Source organism: Sturnus vulgaris, chromosome 14 (genome assembly GCF_052056855.1).
Source record: "Sturnus vulgaris isolate bStuVul1 chromosome 14, bStuVul1.hap1, whole genome shotgun sequence".
Classification (NCBI taxonomy): Eukaryota; Metazoa; Chordata; class Aves; order Passeriformes; family Sturnidae; genus Sturnus; species Sturnus vulgaris.
Genome location: NC_142256.1, coordinates 18990380 through 19010252, shown reverse-complemented (window position 1 = coordinate 19010252; position 19873 = coordinate 18990380). Strand labels below are relative to the sequence as shown.

Sequence of the window (19873 nt, the reverse complement as noted above, 5' to 3'; positions counted from 1 at the left end):
CCTACATTATGGTGCCAGTTCAAAGGGGTAGCAGAGCACAGCTTAAAGGGACATCATTCTCAAGGATATGCCATAGGACTGCTTGCTACAGCACACAATGAATCCTTGTCAGGAACCTCTAGTAATTATTGCCAGAACTGCATGGAAGGTGGTGTGTAATCTACACAAACTTCATCTTCAGATATGAAGTGATCATGATATAGAAAAGCAGTAGGAACTCAGGGTGTTGATTTTGTTGAGCCAAACTTACAAATGTATTTAAAAATAAACAACAAAATAAAGTGATTTATCTAAAGCATTTTTTTCTTGAAAGTGTTCTCCTACCTTGGATAGCTATTAAAAAAACCACATTTGTATTAGGAGTGAACTTCATTGTTGCCATACATCAGTGCAAGATAAGAGCAACTTCAGCCTGAAAATAGGTAAGGAATGAGATTTGGTGGTAGGTCTTTCTCATTAATATTGAATATTAATACATTTATGCAATTTGAGAAATAATCAATATTCGGGTCAGTGTATCTCAGATGGTAGAAGAAGGAGAGGAGAGGATGGAAATGCTCTTTCTGTAGTGTTTTAAACATGAAATAAGAATCAGGATTGTATGTTCTGTGCAAAATCTGCTCTGAGTTTATTCTCTCAGTTGCATGGCTAAGGGATGGTTTCTTAATCAGAGAGAATCTAGTACCAGTCTTTGGTCTTGGAGTATGACAGGATCTGATACTTATTTTGCTGAATACAGACACAGAGGAGTGGACTTTTTTGTACAACCCTCACCTCTTGTCTTTGCAACAAAATATAGCATGGTTTTGCAGCAGACCAAAGAGCTCACCTTGTATCCTATCTCTGCCCACAAGCAGTGGAGGATGGTTAGGAGAACAGCTGCTCTACTCTCATTTTGATCAGTGTGCAACTCAGAAGTTCCGCAAGTGGACTGTGTCTACTAAACTGGATTTTGATCACATTTCCTTGGCTGTTCCACATGATCCTTGCCTCAGTTTTGTCTCTAGCATGTGTTTGGTTGGAGCTAACCCTGGACATGCCATTAGAGCATATATGTATACTGCATATTTCTGCAGTATACAAAAGCCAACTTTGCGTCTGTACAAGATAGTAATTCTGGGCTGTACTGCACCAGTTGGTGAAGAAATTATCATGGCATTTAGAAAGGAAGACAAGCTCTGAGATTGACTTCTCTGTCAGCTTAAGGGTGGGACTGGCAGGCCATTTCATGCCTTTTGGTTCTTTTTTGTTTTATCTAATGACACCATGCTCATGTTTGCCCTTCCCTAAAGCTTTAGTGATGAATCTTGTAGCTGTTGGACCAATGTGATTACATGCTGAACCACACTGATCTAATCTTCCTCTTTCTCTTTCCTTGACCTTTCCATTTCTTTCCTCCATGCATTCAGCCTCTCATTTTTATAAGGAAAACCAAAAGCTGCTCATACTCTAATCATAGTGACCTTGGAGTCTTAGTTGGTGAGAAGCTACCTCATTTGGCATTCTAAGCCATAATTAGTGTCAGTCAATGTCAATGGCATGAGAAACAGCTACAAGCAAGAAAGGTCAGACTGGCTGTTCCTGCAGCCGAGTGCACAATGGGATAGGTGGGTGTCCACTAACAGAAATTTGCGTCTGTGAGTAATCTCACAGGATACTCAACCTCACCATGTAGTTGCCAGGTACAATTTCAAATCACAGTTTTTTCACGTTACAGTATTAGTTTTGATAACCATGCAGGGACAGATGGCATTTTGTCGGCTTTCCAAAGCAGAGGAATAATTTGCCGAGCTGTAGCTTGTGTAATGAGAAGCCAAGTAAGTTGAAGATGAGGTAAAAGCAAAGCATCTGTCGGTCCTCGTGTGCCAGCTTTTAGATGCCGCATACAAACTAATATTTCCACACAAAAAAAAAGTAGTGACTGTTACAGATTTGTATAAAAAAGATGGCATTTGATAACAATGCCACAACAGATGTCGTTGAGTCCATGCTTGATTTTTACTACTGCTCTGTGCATTTTTGGAAGAGATACTAGCTCTGCACAGCTTGTATGGAGTATGTTCATTATAAAATTTTATTTTTCAGGAAACAATGAGATGGAAATTTTTTAGCTAATCTGATATTGTCCTTCTTTATCATGCTTCCTTAGTGGTTAGGGAGGAAGAGTTTATTCTTGTTTGATTCCTTTCTAATCTCTTTTATGTGAGAGAAGTGTATATACCTATATACTGTATATAATATAAAAATCTTAAAAGAGAACTCTCTGTTAAAATACAATGAAAAATTTGAGGTTACTTGCATTATCTAATATTACATTTTTCAGCATGTGTCATGGAAAATGTGTAATTATATCTTCCCTATTCAAAGAAATCCTTCTCTTCACCTTAATCCTATTCTTTCTCATCTTCTTTGATGAGAGAGAACAATGTTTCAAAAGTTCCCCTTTAAGAGCAGAGCTTGTAAAAAGAAACCCGTAGAATACTGAAGCCTACTTGACTCAATTGCCTTGGTAATAGACATGGCAACTTAATAAAAGCAGCTTCTATCTAGGTCAAAATTATTTAAGGCATGCATACTTCACCTAAGATATATATATTTTTACTAAATAACCTGCTATAATGTGGTATCCTCTGCACAGTCTGCATTGAGTGTTGGGAATCTGAGGGGCCCAGTGAGATTGAATGAAGGGGGGCAAGTACTCCTCAAAGGTGTGAACCTGACAAGGGCTAGACATTTATGTCCAAGCCTTTCTCAGAAGCAGAAACAGCAGGTCCCTGGGTCAGAGGAAGGCTGAGGAGAGAGAAACAGCCCTTAGGAGAGAGAAGAGAAGGGAAGGCAGCTCCCCCAGGAATGTGGCTGGGTATAAACTTCAAAGGGATCCAAAGCTAAAAAGCTGCTTGTTTTTATTGTGCTTTCTGCTGGGTTTTGTTTCATAGTGGTGCAAATGTTGCTTTGCTGGGTGCAGGGATGGGGAGGAGGTAACACAGGTATAGCTTTGTGTTCAGCTGCATGTCTTGTTCCCAGGGAGCTGCACTGGCACGCTCCTGCCAAAGCCTATTGGTAGGCCTGAACCACAGCCAAGAGCTAGAAGTCCAGTTTGAGGCAAAAATGGCAAGAGGTAAACTCAACAGGGGTTGAATCTGGGGGGCAAAGATATAACATGTTGATTATAGAAAGATAGAGCAGTGGTTGATTGATTCTTTTTTGCTACCTGGAGCCCTGAAGCAAAGAAGAGTGTAACTCTGAGATTATGAAGTGCTATCTCCATGGGTTAGCAGATGCTCTCAGCCAAGTGAGTACTATTAGACCTTGCCAATTCTTCAAAACACTTTCTCTGCCAACCAGCATTACCTTTGCCTTAGCCACACTGAAGTCTCAGATCACAGTTTTTATCCAGTACCAGATTTTTGCCAAGTATTGTAAGAACAGAAATTTTTTTCAGAGTAGATTAAATTCACTGACTTTCTCTCCATTTCATAGAATTCAAAGGGTGTTTACAAAACAGAGTTAGAGGCTGAAGTGACCATATTTTTTACAATTATCATAGAGTTTAAATTGATTTTCCTAATAGAGATCTGCTATTTTCAAAATGTTGCTGGCTTTGTAGTGCTTATTGTAGACTACTGATGCCTTATAACTCTTACACATTCTGTATTTGTTTCCTTATGAGTGTGAAACATAATCCCAAGGTTTAGGGTATTAAAGCCAAACCCTTTTAAGGACTGTATTCAGTAACAAATATTAGTACATAGAAAGTGGGCAAGAATGGGCTAAATACACTTGTGCTACATGAAGAGTGAAAAACAGCATAATATTTTACTTCTGCACCTGTACAGGAAAATCAGGCTCATTCAATGTTCTTTATTGTGCATGAATGTTCATTTATTCAATACCATCTGCAAGAGCTTTGCTTTGTCCCAGATACTCCACATAAAATCCTTCATTTTATAAAATTAATGCTGATAATATCTTTGGATCTTATCCTTGGAGACAGTTTGGGTTTCTTTGTACGAAATAGTTTTAAATGTCTGTAAAAGGCTAGCAATCTCAACCACTTAGAATATTTGTGTCTTTGCAATGTGAAAACCAAAGTGAAATGGGAAGATGAGTAGGGGTTTTCATAGAGGTCTGGAGGAAGAAATAGTGCTGTGTGTTGAGACACAGCACACTTGGGTTCTACTCCCAGTCTGTCCAAGGACTTCTTGCAGAATGTTCAACCTTCTTCTCTTTTTAGTCTAGCTATGTTGTGTATGTTTAATTGGGAAGGGGTTTATCTTTTTCTTTATGGCACAATGAGAGGCTTAAAAACCACTGAAGGTTCTGAAATACTTATATCCAACAAGAAAGACCATGACAGCACAATAGAAAAGTTCACTATAACCTCTGTCTTTCAGGATTTATCAACATTGCAAGTTAGTTTTAAACATAAATAACTAAAGACACAAGGGCAAAAGTGCCAAATTCATGCTGAAAATAAGTGGTAATCATTGGACTCTTGAACACAAAAATTGTAATAAATCAAAATACAGATTTAAAATTTGCAAGTTTAATTGGTATAGGAATATTTTTTATAGGAATATTTTTAGTAGATAAGAAGATGAGCATCAAATATCATACTTGAAACTTGGTATCATTAAAGATGATCCAAGAAGCTAATACATTTTTTTCGGCATCATTTTCTTGAAGTACTATTTTGCTTTAATGCTGAGCATAATAGATGACTATGATTGTGGTATATCATTTGTTAGAATAATGTTCTGATGAGCCACTTGTACAGTGTCAGCTTGAAGTAGATTTAATCCTTTTTCTTGAACTATCTGGTATTCCTCTGCATGTTCTTTGTGATGTGTTTTCCACTGACCCTTGTTTGCTAATGGTACTTTTTATTAGTGCCAGTTAGAATAAATTGGTCTGGTAGGTTTACAGCAAAGATGTTAATAACGTTTTCAACCTCAGTGCAATGAATATCACACAAATCATTCAGCACACTTCAAAGTCCAGGGGCACTTCAATGCATGCAATTTTTGTAATTTGTGTGACTGGCACAATATTTTATAAAAATACTATTCACAAAACATTTTGGCACCCAGGATGCATTATTTCCTCTTTCAGGTGATGAATTTCAGTTAGAGGAGCATCTTTCGTACCATGGATTAGTTAAGAAAAAACAAACAGCAAACAACCCAAAGATGATGGAATAAACTCCAGTGGTCTTCTCTTTGCTTCAACAGGTCTTTGTACTGTTACTAAAGCAAACACTGACACAAGGAAAGAGAGTCAAATCTGGTGCTCTCTATTCACATATTCATAAAGCTGAGCAGTAATATGAGAATGAGGACTGGGTCCATATCTTGCATCACTCTATTGAATACAGCAAAGTTATTGTGTGTTGATACAAATTCATATATAAAAATTCTGCTCATATCTGGTATTTCTTTTCCCAGTAGACTAAACTGCTTTTATGGGCACTATGTGGAGGTGCCAGTCCACCTGACAGCTAATTAGTCAATGGTCTGAAGGACCAGAAGAAAACAACAGGCTATTTCAAAGCACTGGACCGACTTGTCAGCTCTTGTAAATTGGCATTAGCTGAGTTCTCTTTGGTTGTTTTTTTGGGTTTTTTTTTCAGTTATATGTGATCTATAGTTTGCAGTTCTACTGTTTAAAAATGTTCCCATTACCCTTTATTCCAGCTTGGTGTGTAGTTCATGGCTCTCAAATGAAATATATTTAACTGGGAAGGTGGCTATGTTCTGCCATCTCCTCTCTCCCCTAAGTATCTAATTCTGGAGGTTGTGCTCAGTCTCTCTGGCTCACCATTCTTTCTGTGATTCATCTCCCCTCCTGGTAGGACCATGATCTCCCAAACACAGAAGGTACTTTTCAGATTTTCAGAGGTTTTTTTGGCCTAAGAATTGTATAGGTGTGCACTTTGTGTTCATTACCCTGGGATGACCCAGAAACACATCCTTGTGGCAAGAAGGGCCAGGAGCAATGGCGTGGATTGCACGAGGCAGAGCAATGCCAGCAGCTCCAGGGAGATGATCTTCCCATCTACTCAGCCCTGGCGAGGTCACACCTGGAGTGCTGCATCTGGGTCTGGCCGCCACTGTACAACACATACGGGACTTACTGGAGAGAGGCCAGAAGGACCATGAAGATGATTAAGGGATTGGAGAATCTGTTGTAGGAGAGGGGGCCAGAAGAGCTGGTAATGCATCTTGGAGAAGAAGATCAGGAGGAACATACCAGTCTGTGAGAATACCTGATGGTGGAATAAAGAAGCCAGAGACAGATTCTTCTCAGTGATGCCCACTGACAGGACAAGAGGCAATGGGCACAAACAGAAATACAGGATATTCCATTTTAACATCAGCAAAACCCTTTTTTATTGTAGAGGCGGTCAGACACACAGAACAGACTGCTCAGAGAGTCTGCAGATTCTCCATCCTTGGAGACACTCAAACCCCAACTGGACTCAGTCTGCTCTAGCTTATCCCACTCTGAACAGTGGGTGGGACTGGCTCATCTCCCGAGGTGTCTTCCCACCTCAGGTGTCCTGTGATGAGACCTCAGACCTTGCTACTTTTAGCTTGTTGCAAATGTAGTACTGGATCTCTGGCATCTCTCTGCTCTCTTGCCCATCTGCTAGAGTGGCATTGTGCCCACTCAGAAAGTGCTATGCCAGTTTCAACAAGGCACAGGTGCCAACCAAACATAGATTTAGAAAGATACCCTGCAGAAGATCCTCCTGGTAGTAAGTAATGCCAAATTAGGCCCACATGCTTCATTACGAGGGATCACATCTGTTGAGGCTTGTGGGCATTGTACCATCAATTACAGCCTTTATCCTCTCATTCTCTTTCCTGAAAGCTTTAGTGAATGGAAAGTAAAATTTATGAGCCAATCAAGTGCCTTGAGAAAATGTGGGCTTTTCCCTAGTGATCTCTGTCTCGAAATCTCAAAATTCAAGCTGCTAGTGTTTATTTCCCTCTGTTAGACATAATTCAGTATACACTAGGTTTGCTTGTGAAGGCGGTAGAAGAAAAAAACACTGAAAAACATACTCTTTCTTGTCACTTAATACCATGAGAGAAGGATTGTGTGCAATTCATTTGATACTTGTTAGACCCTAAAGAATTATTTGGACTGGTACATTCATTAAGTAGAAAGAAATGCATAAATTTGGTTGTTGTGCATTCTCAAGTTCACTTTGGCATTGTCCTGGGGTGACTATGTCATGTTGAATTGTATCCCCATTTGTCTGTTTAGCCCAGAAACAAGTTTTGTACCTTTAAGGCTGGATTTGAGAGTGAGGAGGGAGGAGGAGGAGCGGTGGAATGTCTGAGGCGGTTGTCTTCAAAACACAGAGACAGGAGTTCCATCTCTCGTCCTCCTGGACTGTGTCGCTGTGGTGGACAGCAGAGAGAGCTCTCCTTTGCTTTTTGTTAGTTTCTGACTGACTGAAGCAGAGAGGTTCCCCAGACAGTTTTTTCCCCCCTATTTTCCTGGAATTATTTGAACCTGCTCTGGACTGGGGACCCGGGGGAGCACCAGGAGCTCGCACCTGTGGCCACCGGGGCCTGGCCTGCACAGCGGCATTTTCCAGCACCGGAGGGACTGAGAACAGACTGAGCCGAGCTACCACCCACAGGAGAGAGACTTTCTGAATTTGTCATCTCTTCAGAGCAGTGAGAGGTTTTGTTGTTAGGTATTGGGTTTTGGGGTTTTTTTTGTGCTGGGCAGTGCTGTTCCTGTTGAATAAACAGGTTTTTTCTACTTCTCTCTGAGGAAATTTCTTCCCGAACCCGGTGGGGGAGGGGCCGCTCAGGTTTGCTTCCTAGGGGAGGGGCCCTTTGGAAGTTATCTCCCAAATTTGCCCTAAACCAAGAGAGGCATGTAAAAGATCACAAGCCTACATCTTTGCTGCCACTGTTTTGTCTATGTCATGTGAGAGCTGAAGTTGTTATATTGCTCAACATATGCTATAAGAAGAACTCATGTCCCAGGAAAAACTATTAAGAACTATTGCTTCAAGAACGTTGGGCCTGTGTGGATAAAGGAGGATGGCAAAGTCAGCCTGATGACTCAGGCTCACTGAGTCCTTCACATCACATGGGCTGGCTTTGGAGTTTGCTATGCCAGGAAGAGTCTTCTCATTGTTTACCCTCAGTCATCCTGACCTCTGCTCAGGGAGTTTCTGTCAGGACCTCCCTGAACTACAGCATGTGATTTGCTATTAGTGAAATATTTTAGGAAGGACTGAGAAATGCCAGAGCACTAATAATGCCAGAGCAGGAGTAAATAGAGCAGTGCAAGAAAATGTCTAGGGAGGAGCAGTCAAGGTAACTGAATAGGACTGACATCCTGGACAATCCAGTGTCTCATGATTTACCTTAGGCTGTAGCTGAGGGAAGGTGGGCACTGCTTTGTACCTGTCTACATGTCATATCTACCCTGATGAGAATTGGCTTGCATTAATTGGCAGTCAGTTTAATTTGAGTTACGCCAGCCTTAAAGCACAAGCCCCAGCACAGCCCTGCCATGTGTCAGTGTGTGCTTGTCCCTGGTTGAGTCAGGAAGTTTGCAAGGTAAGGAAGCCTCGCCTCAGCTCTGGCAGCATGGGGTGCTGCCAGACGTTCAGATGCTGAGCTCTGACACCTTGTTCTATCCATGCCTCCTGCTGCTCCAGCTGATGGGCAAACCAGCTGTAGCACCCCCTGGAATATAAAGCATCATAATTCTGATGGTGTTTATCCCATACGTACATTATTAAGAGAAATGTATTCTAAAATACTGGCGAGTCCTTCAGACTAGTTTTATTCTTGTAATGATCCAAATATTGATATTCGAACAGTCTGTTATTTATGCACCATCAGGTATTCTGCTCATGGTATTTTCCCACATCTTTCCATCTAAACCTGGAGAACATGTGCTGTCATATAGCTTGCCTATTCTTTAAGAGTTAAAACAATAAAAATAGCACAGCAGGATCTTGTCCATAAACAATGGAAACATTGCTCTAAATTCAATACTATTTCTCTTTTTATTATGTGATTGCTTCTTTGTTGTTAATCACTTGCCCTACTTAATTCATCCATTATACTCAAAAGCTTTGAGATTAAACCCCCAGGCAGTATAGCTTCATATGAATCCTTTCTTTTTTATCTGTTCCGAGTTAGATTAAGTCTAGGTCCGGTTTAATGAGGTGCCACGTGCTGGCTTTTCGTGCAGAAAGAATTCCTCATATTCAGTGGTATGTATATATCATATAAATTATGAAATATTTTACCTTTTTTAAAATGAATTTCTAACTAATGTGTCCTGCAGAAAACACTATTATTTCAAGTTCCCTGGGATGTGGGTGGTTGACTACTTCTGATTTGAATTTTTTTTGTTTTAGTAATGAACCTTGCTGTTCATTTTTCAGTTATTCCAGGTTTTTATTTAAATTACGTCATTTTGTAGCAATATTAATGGCAGTGATAAGACTTCTTTGCCTGTGTCTGCAGCCCACAAAGTCAATTATTGGAATGTCTTCACCTGCCATGCAAATGTTAACAACCTGCCCATGCCTGGCAATGCTTTGTGTTTATGGACTAGTAGGGTCAACGTGGTGTAGGCATGGGGAGTTTATGGTCAGCAACAGCTCAGGGAGTGTGAAGGGGCTCTCACCTCACAGTCTGAGGGGTGAAGTACTTTAATGTGGCCATGTTGACAGGGGTTAGGCTTCGTCATGGGACAGAGGTTGGATTTTGTACCTCTGCATCTTTACTGAGCTGTCTTTATTGCACCACTCTGTCCTGTGGATAGCAAATCCATTCCATATTGGCAGACTCCTTATACTAATAACACTTCCTCCAGGATCATGGAACTGCTTGTTCTGATCCAATTTTGTCTGGTAATTCCCTGCTAGACAAATATCTGTGGTTTTTGCTTTTTCACATTCTTTCCAACACCAAAAATCTGTTTGGTTGAGAATGCCTTGCACATATCAACCACTGTGTCTCTGTTCTCACATGTTGCAGGTGGTAGGTTTCTTTATGCTAACCATGAGTGTTGATATATATATATATGTATGTATAAGGAGAGTCTGGCTACACTGCCAAATCCCCCCTTTCTGAAAATTTGGGACATACCTGTTTTCACCTGTTTTTATTTCAGGACAAGGAATGTGAAAATAAAGCCATAGTTAGCTATTTTTGTGAAAGCCTGCTGTAGATAAGTGGTAGGTTATGTTAGTGGTGAAAAAGCAGCTTTGTCCTGCTGAGAGAAAGTTATCACAAATAGTCTCTATCGTGAAATGGCTTCTAAAATCCGTTTTTTCCAGAATTTCAGACTGAAAACTTCACAGAAATGGAAGGCAGCAGCAATGTCCATCCAGAACAAATCATGGTCACTGGAAAGATTTTGTACTCTCTTTTGCCTGCTGAGTTTAAGGAGTTTGGTAACTTTGCTCCAAGGTAAAGCTGCTCTTGAAATGTTATTCCAGTTATATTAGTTATTTTATTTTGAACTAAGCATTATTTATGCTGAACTAGTTATGTTATATTAAGCCAATTTAGGCACGGGGTTTTTTAATGCAGTTTCTAAATTTTTTTTCCCATTTATAGAGAAGACAAGCTGTAATCCTTAGCCTGAGTTTCTGGTGACTCTTGAATATTTCACATGGACTAATGCAATCAGTCATTCAAGGTCTAGAATTTAGGCCTTTCTCCAGTACTGGTTAACTCTGCTCTGTTGTGAAGCTCTTGCAAGAGCCTTTCTCAAAACCCCATATAAACGAAAAGTGGTTTGCTCTGTATGCCCCTTCCATCTTGTCACGCTCTCTGATGTAAAGTTTTTTATTATTTCCCCTTAAGGACAGTTGAGAGTCCAGAGTTAAGGAATTTGTATACAGCAAAAATAGGAAGTAATGAGCGGATAACATTTTCATTAACTCTGATTCAGACTAGTTCTACAGGTAGGAAATGTTTTCATTGTTAGCAGTACTGCCACTGTTATTCAAAGCTGGAATCAAAGCTTCATATTAAAGATGAATATTCAGGAGAAAGAGGAAAAGGACTTTTTTTTCCCCCAGGTTCTGTAGGTGACCAATTTTGAGAACAGTGATGGATTCCTAGATAGGAGAGAATGGAAGAAATAGAGTTTAACTACACCTAAATATTTGGTGTAAGCTATGGCTTACAATTTATTCCTTCTTCTGAAGGAAGACAAAAGAAGTCAATACTAATCACTACAGAAAGGATATTTGACCCACAGCAAATAGTATGTTTAAGTATTTTTTTGTTAATCCTTCACAGAATCTAATGTTAAATAACTCCTTAATAGTAATTTTTATATATATGAAAAAATAGGCAGAAGAAGCAGATGACTCAATATAGGTTGAAGTGGAATAATTTTATGTTTCTGAAATACCTATGGGTAGTCAAAAATTATGAAGGCAAGTACTGGTACATGAAAACCACCTGTAATAGGTGATTGAGAGCCCTCTACCTTGTGAATCAATAAAAAAAGCCCTCTATATTCATGCATTTTAAAAGTACAAAGTAAAAAAGGAATTAACCAGTTGTTTTCCTTGCTTCTGCTCTCTGTTGCTAGGCTGTACCACTTATCCTCTATGAGACATCCAGATCTGGAACAGAAATAATAAAAGGAATTGCAACACTTTCAGTTCAAGGGACCAGTGGTGTGTCACAGTAGGCTTGCCCCCCACAGCCAGCTTTACAGAGGAGATCTGTAGCTTTTCAACTGCATAGTGTGATGTTATCAAATATTTTGAACTGTAATCTTGCAATTACTATTAATGTTGCATTAAAAGATTATTTAATGAAGGAGATCATGCAGAGAACAAGCAATATAATGGCTCCAAACAGCTTGCCTCCCACATACCTGGAAAAACTCCCTACTGCTACAGAAGGAGGAAGAACAGTTAGTGCCAGTTCTAAACAATAGGTTTCGCACTGTATCTGTTAAGACCTGTTGCTTTTGGCAACAAAAACTGACTCAAAGGCATAAATTTAAATTTTAAAAAGTGGTGTTTGGTGATTAAAGACAAACACAGAATATTCTAGCTACTACTGTGCATTGTTTAGCATTCAAAGGCAGTTGTGGAGGTGTTGGCTGTCTGGGTGTTCCTCTCCAATATGTATTGTTTAATCTCTCTGGGTATTTCAGGACCAGGTCATGTTCTGACAAAATTTTGGGTGATCCAGAAGCAGATGCACTTGCTCTGATGTAAAACGTGGAGTAACTTACATGAGCTGAGGCTTCAGCTGTGCTTCAGAATTGAAATGCATTTCATGTTGTAAATTTATGTGGCTGTTGCTGTGGTGTTTTGTTGGCAGGACCCTCATGTAGCAGATCTCCCTGTGGTATCTGATGATGTTGCCTGGCACTTCCCTCAGTCTTTGCATCATGTGGCTGTTTTTCACTTTGCCACACTGAAAGCTAAGGGAAGTGTGATGATGTCAATATGTGGCTAAATCCTGACAAGCCACTAGTTGCACAGGGAGTCCTAGATTACAGATAATTTCAGAAACTGGTCCACTTTAAATAACATGTGAAACACAGGCACATTACACAAATTACAGCTATGATGGTCTAAGGACACAGGCAGAGTCAGATTTGGAGGAAAACAACTCTTTCTTTTTAATTTTTTTTTAAAAATTCTCCAGTACAGGAAAATTGGTCAAGTTTTCCATACAAAACCTTCTTTGTCTCATGCTTTGTAGATGAACATAAGGAAAATCCTTGATGCTGTTCCGTCCTCCAACGAACCTGGAGTTAGAGCACACCATCATGTTTCTGGCTTAACAATTGCCTCACAGAGGTCTGTGCCTGAAAATAGTGTGTTGTGCTCTAACATCAGGTGCCAGGGGTTTTTTCCATAAACTGTAGGACCAGGCTGTGACAATGTGCATGTGCTCATACACTGGTTGAATTCTTACTGCCTTGCTTGTCAGTACCTCACTATAAATCGTGGTCAGATATCTGCAAACTGGTGCCACAACAGTGGAGTTGAGAGTATACCCAGTTTTGGATACCCACCGTTTGTGTTTTGCAGCAGTTTGATTTTGGGTGATTAATATCTCTAGTTTCTTCATCTTCATGATAAAAGGTCACTCTGTCCTGACTTTGTCTGTTCTCTTGCATTGCAGAATTTAGTCACAGGTTGCCTGAAATGGTAAATTTCAATCTGTTCATGAGAAAGGCCAGGGATTTAACTGACCTTTTATTCTTCACCTAGAGGAAAGCTGGGCCTATTCTGCTGGAGTGTAAACACCCAATAGTAGCTGTAACCCAAGACCTAGTCTGGATTTCACCCTCCCAGATCTCAGTGGATTGTTGGTGAGCACTCATCACGTACAGAATTAATAGGAAAAGTCAATAAAAAATAAGCACCTTTACTTCTGTTTTTCACAGAATTTTTCTTGTTAATCTTGTCTTCTGTTCACTGTGAGCAAAGGCCATGTGTGTAAATCTATTTACACAAATTTATTACCATGAAAAAGAAAATCCTACCTCTGACAAAATCTAATTGTTAGACTGGAGATGTGAGTGTTCATTTCAATTTCTATACACCTTTAAAGTTCAGTGTTTCCATCCAATTCATTAAACCATAAGCCTGCTTTCCTCTCATCTTTATTTGTGATTCCATTTACAAACCATGAATAATTACAAATAATATTTGAAACAAAGACCTCTGGGGCTATATTAATCAAGGAGAAAAGTGTTGCCCATGAAATTTTATGGGATAAGGGCAATTATCAATAGAAGATTATTTCTGTAGTATTAGTCTTTTTAAATTTTTTTTTAAGAACTCATGATTACATTAGAAATACAGTATTTTGCAGGAAGAGAACAATATTTTCTCATTGCACAATGTATACCTAAAATTAAAGTAATATTGTGTTTAGCCTCATAATGTCTTTGGGAAAAAGATTGGTTTCATTCAACTCCTATTACATATGAGAAAGTTGCCTGAGTGATTTTCAGGGCATATGGCCTAGGAATGGAACTTGAATGAGTTCCAGCAAATGTCTTGAATGAGTTCCAGCAAATTTCATGTGCTCTTCTTTTACTGTATCTTTGTTGTTACAGAGGAAAAATTAATTCAGTCTTCCAAGAAAGTACCTTTGAGTAGAGATTGAAAGAGTGCCTGTCTCCTCCTCTCTAGTCATGATTTTCCAGGGTATCTGCATCCCACTAGGCATTGAAGTCTTCAAAAATAGCCATAAATTCATGAGCACATGAGGGAGTTTTCCAGAGAAGTGCCCAAACCTTTGCAATAGTTACAAGAAAGAGAAAAATAAGACCATGAATTTCAATATTTTGAAAAATATTATCAGGAATTTCAATATATTGAAAAATATAACCTGATTTCTCTCTTGGTTATTCTCTTCTATGACACATTTTTCTCAACAAACCACTGCTGGTCATGTGTTGCCTTCTTTCATTTTCCTACTTTTATAGATTAAACAAATGGAACAGAGTAAGTGGAAAGGAGCAGCATGCTACAGAATAAAAAGAATACATAGAGAAAGAGAAAATTGCAGAAGCAACCTGTTGCAGAACAATTTTCACCGTCTTTTTATCAATTCTCAAACTGAAGGAGAACACATGAAGTACATAGAAAAGAGAAGAGAGGTCCTTTGTGGGAGGTGCTACTGAACTTATTCAACAGCAGCCTTTCAAATCCAGTCCTCTTTACATCTTGAGCTTTAGAAGGTAAACATTTGGGTTTACAGATCTGCAACCAGCATTTTAGGAGTGTATGATACAGTATTTCTTCTGCTTATCAGCTTCGCCAGGAGGAATACTGGGGCTTTTCAAATGACTCTCCACTGCATTCAGCTTCTGGACACTGATGGATTTTTGCCTTTGTTTCTAAGCACTATCCAGTCTCCTAAATGCTTTTACAAATTAAGCTTGAATGCAAGCTTTCACCATTATCTGAAGTGCAACTTGCTATTTCTAATGATCCATCCTCCTTTTGAAATGCCACTCAACTTCTCTTTACTGGAACCATTAAATATAGCTAAACTAAATAAATAAATGAGAAGACTATTTCTGGCACACAAGCTTAACTGACTTATCTGTTATATTTCAACAATTTTTCAGTTGATAATGAAATGCTTATCTCTGTATCTCATTATGAAAATCTGTGAAGTTTCTTTTAACATTGTCGGTGGTGACGTTACTGGGAAGCTTTGTTAACTAATGACTGTTACATTTATAATTCATTTTAAGCAATCTAAACTTGATGGAAAATAGTGTCTTCTGAAGCTTTATGAATATAGTTGCAGGTAAATGAATAATTTCTAAGTATATATTCACGGATTAGACAAAAATAATGTAAGTCTTGATACTAGTTGTCATTGGAGTGACACCTGTTAAAAATCTCACTTTCTTTTTGAACCAGTTGTGGTATAGACAGTAATTTTCCATGAGTGTTCAAGAGAAATCCTGCTTCATAGTAAAGTGCTTCTTCTCCAAATCCAAAAGAAGCAATATGTAACTTTCCTTCCATTCCTTAAATAAAAATATGCTAATCAGATGTTAATTAATTGCATTAAAATTTAAGAGGAAACATGTAATTAAGTACACAGGTGCAAAATTGTTAGCCAAATTTTCAGTATTATCTACAAATTGAAAACTGAACCTCTCATTATTTATTATTGATGACTGTGCAGTACTTGGATGCTTTCAGTTTGTGTTACGCAGTAGTGAAAAAAAGCTCTACCTTCTGCTGATGTTTTAATCACCCCTCTGTATTTTCATCTGTGATCAGGCTGTGTCATCTGTTTTAATAGGAGATTTTGTTCTCAGTTTTTATCCTGAAGATTTCTGGAGATAAGATGCTTCCAGCTAACTACTAACTACCAGCCAGATAACTTCCAGCTACTACTAGAAATAGAGCATAGCATGGAAAGTGAATTTTTCCAAGTTCTTGACTGTCTTGTTATACCAAAAGAAAGTATTTGGCACCATTAAATTCCGCACTAAAGCAAGAATATGATCTTTATACAGGAGTTTAGATACACAGGTTTTAGGGATGCTGCTCTTGTTTCTTCAGGCGGTCCAAGTGCAATAATCACAAATGCTATACTTGGGTCACCAGTGTAATAATGAGATGGCACAGGGTGGGAAAGGTTTATGGATGGTGTAAAACTAAGCATCACTGAAGTTTAAGAACACATTGTGACTCCTGCCCTCTGCCCACATCTGTAGAAGATTCAATTAGGTAAGAGGACATGAATGGCATAGACACCTGAGCAGTCCCACTTCCTGCTTTTAGCATTCTCTGAAATCCACAGATAAGATTCTTTAGCAAGCAGTTGAAATTAATTCCAGTACAGTCATTAAAAATAATATAAACCAGGTTTGTTTGGAAAAACTCATCTACCTGAACTCAGCATAACCCTGATGTTATTTATTCATGTTCTGAGGATTTTATACCCATGCAGCAGAGTGGAGAATCATAATCAAGCTTATTTTTCTTGACTTAGCATGTCTTGCACCTTTCTGTAAAAGAGTGAACATCTGGAGAATCACTGGCTTGTGTGTCGGAAGTTTGCATATGTACATATCTAAACTGAGACCTGAAACTTTAATTTCTTCCAACATAGCTTTTGGGAAGATCTGCACACATCTAAGTGGAGCTTCTTGTCATCTTTATTTTGATCAAGTCAGTAAATGTGATTACTTTCCCTTTGTAAATAGGTAAATAGCTGGAAGAGCCAGGAAATGCTCCTCAAGTGCTTTCTGTGCAGACTTACCTGCTGGCCTCTGACTTTTACATGAGAGAGTATAGTCCTGGTGGTATTCAGATAGAGAGTTGCCCTTTAAACAGACAAACTGTAATGAAACATTTAGTTTTTCTGAGAAAGTAAGTCAAATTATGCATGGAAAGGGTTGTTACAGTATCAGCCTAAAACTGGACTTTGGTCACTTCTCTGTGGTCCTAGAAGAAATTGTGAAAGTGCAGGTTAAGCTTTATATAATATTGACCAGTCTGTTTGCTGATGTTTAGTTTATTGCCTTATTATTTCAGAACACAAGGCCTGCAATGTGTCTGTACTTTCTGATCTTCCTTTTTAAGTCTGTCATAAAAGATTAAGAGCTACTTTTTGCCCCTCTCTAGCTCACTTGTAAGATTTCTTTTGTTTCTCCTACTCTTTCTTCATCACTTCAGTAGCCGAAGGTGCATTTAACTGCAACTTAAGTACCTTGCATTCCCCTTGCATGCATTAAAGAGTAAATTCTGTGTGATTGGACATAACTAGTACTTACTGTAATAAACAGCATATTCATCTCTTTCACAGTCAGACAATTTCATACTGTGCAACTTCTCTGCTTTCTGAAATGTCACCACTTAAACTGCAGCATGATTTTCCCATGAGGACACATTGAAAAGGCCTTTCCTGAAAGACGGCTTGGAAATGTAACCTGTAATGTTATATTTAAACCAATTTTATAGCACTCAAAAATTGGATAAGCAGGTACAATACCCACACAGTAGAGACAATGTATTGTTTTTATTTTTTTCATAGAAACTGGACCTGGGTTTTACAGCTGCAGAAATAGTTACTTTCAAATATCTCTCTGAGATGATATGCATCACAGAAAAATTCAGGTACTGCAAATGTCATTTCCTAACATTGAACTAAACAGCACCAAAGTCATCCTGATGTTTGTTGGATCATGACTTTTCAGGGGAAAAAGCTGCTCTTACAGCTGGTGAAAGATGATGAGGTGTTTGTTTTACAAAGAACTCTGTGAAGATGAAGAAAGGGGAAAGTGAATAATCGTGTTTAATCTGAAATGTGTTTGATGCATTTGTCTTGGTTTTTAAGTGAACTACACAGTAATGTGTTTGCAGATACTCAGTACAGCAGAACTGTCCTGAAAAGCCTCCACTCATTCTTATGTTTCATAAATCCCAGAGAAACTACCGGAAACAGTTTGGAAAAACTCACTAGGAGGAAAACAATATACGAATTCATTAAAAAGTACATATTGAACTAAAAATACAAATTGGCCAATTTCTGTCAGCTTCGAACATAGTTATTAAAAGGATCAGCACCAGACCCCCCAGCATGGCCACTGATGTTCCTTGGGGACACCAGGGAAGAAGTAGGGACAACTTGGACAAAATATGACATCAGCCCCTGCCAAGTAAGACAAGTGAATTTTTCTTGAAATACCTAGAGAATGTTGGATCATGACAATAAAAAAATTTCAGTCCAGAACTATTCATCATGTGCAGGTCTTGATGGGTTTCAGTATACTTCTGTGTAATAAAATATAGAAAGCACACACTTTCAATTATTTTTGTAATTAATGAAACAGAGCCACAATATTATTTTTCTATACACCAAAATGGAAGAATGAATCTGATTTCTCTGTGGTACTTATAAAATTTCAATTGGATTAATGATTAGCACACAAAAATAGGATTAAGTTTGGACTGCTCTGTCAGCTTGTTGGTTTGGGTTCTGAGGGTTGTTAACAGACAAAGGAAAATTGGCATTTTATAAAACCATGTGTGACATTGCTCTTGTTCCTATTTGAAGATGAGTGCCAAGCCATGTTACACACAAGTAGTAAGAGAAAAAAATTCTATATTTGCCACACAAATTACATAAGTTACAAAGGCTTGGCTAAATCACTAATGGTCTTTCATCGAGACTAAATTCTACCCAAAATGTGGAGACCTACAAAGGACAAAACTGCTTGTGTGTGGGTTAGCCTACCAGTATTCCGAAGCTCCTGTAAATCCACATGCTAGCACTGGCAGCTGGCTTGTACCTCTGAACTGATCACTGCCCAGAAAAACCTGCCCTGGCAGCTGGGCTGCACTGAGGGGCTGTGAACTAGGGTCACTTGTGTGGCCTGACCCAAAGAGCCAACCACTGCTCTGTGACCACTGCAGTGTCACCCTGGGGTGTCACACTGCATGCTGCTAGTGCAGCACGGAGTCACTCATGAGCTTGAGAGGCTGAACATCCTGGAGCAGTGCCAGGCTGGAGCTAGCTCTTGTTTTGCCTGTTTCCTTGGGTAGGTTATTCATGCTTGACCTCTCACATTAACTTTCTTTTTCCTCAATAAAACCCAGGGATAAGTCAGATTAATGACCTTGGTCTGTTTGTCCGTTTTTGGGGGGAAGCAATCATAACTAGTGAATAACACATAGCGCCCTATGTGTGCTTTTACTCCATGTTTATGATTACCAAAGGAGATTTCCTCTCCACACACTTCCTTTCACTACACGAAGAACAGCCTGATGTCCAGCTAGTCCTTGCTGGTTTAGTCATTTAACTACTGCCATATAGCACTTACTTATTTTATCTGGATTTATTCCTTCTCTCCTCTGTTCTGATAGCTGAATACCTCCAGTTGTGTTGTTATGTTTCATTAATTGGTGTTCAAGCTGTAAGTGTTCATGCCTTTAATGGAGAATCCAGTATTGAAAACAAGAGGGACCTGTGATCTCCTTCAGAGTCAGGTGCTGAGACAATTCTGAGACACCAGAGAGCTTCATGCAGGAATTCGAAGGAACTGTTGTCTAGCCCAAGGGCTGGAAGTAGGTCTGTATGTCCATGAAGTAGAGATCAAGGGTGGGGTTCCCGAGACACTAAATCCCACTCAAAGCAAAAGGTATTAATACTTTTAAGGATCTATCTGCCATGAAATACATGCAGCTTTGGCAGCATGACATTGACTCTGAATTAGTGTGCCTGGAGCTGACACTGGGCACCCACAGCTACATATCTTCTAAGCACCTATTAGTGGCTTGTCCACAAGAGTTTGTGATGGTGCATGGTATGTTGTCTTGCACTTTTGTGAATCTTACAATCTCTTGTAAAGT

The 19873-nt window shown here is 39.1% G+C and overlaps 1 long non-coding RNA gene across 2 annotated transcripts; it reads left to right on the top strand.

The window, feature by feature from the left end:
• Nucleotides 1-7866: 7866 nt before the first annotated feature.
• LOC148222191 (uncharacterized) lies at nt 7867-18866 on the top strand. Of its 2 annotated transcripts, XR_015806807.1 has the most exons (4): nt 7867-9256; nt 10331-10463; nt 13250-13350; nt 14476-18866. It is a non-coding gene; the product is annotated as an uncharacterized LOC148222191 (long non-coding RNA). The 2 variants fall into 2 exon arrangements; XR_015806806.1 differs by having other exon boundaries at nt 7867-10463.
• The last annotated feature ends 1007 nt before the right edge of the window (nt 18867-19873 follow it).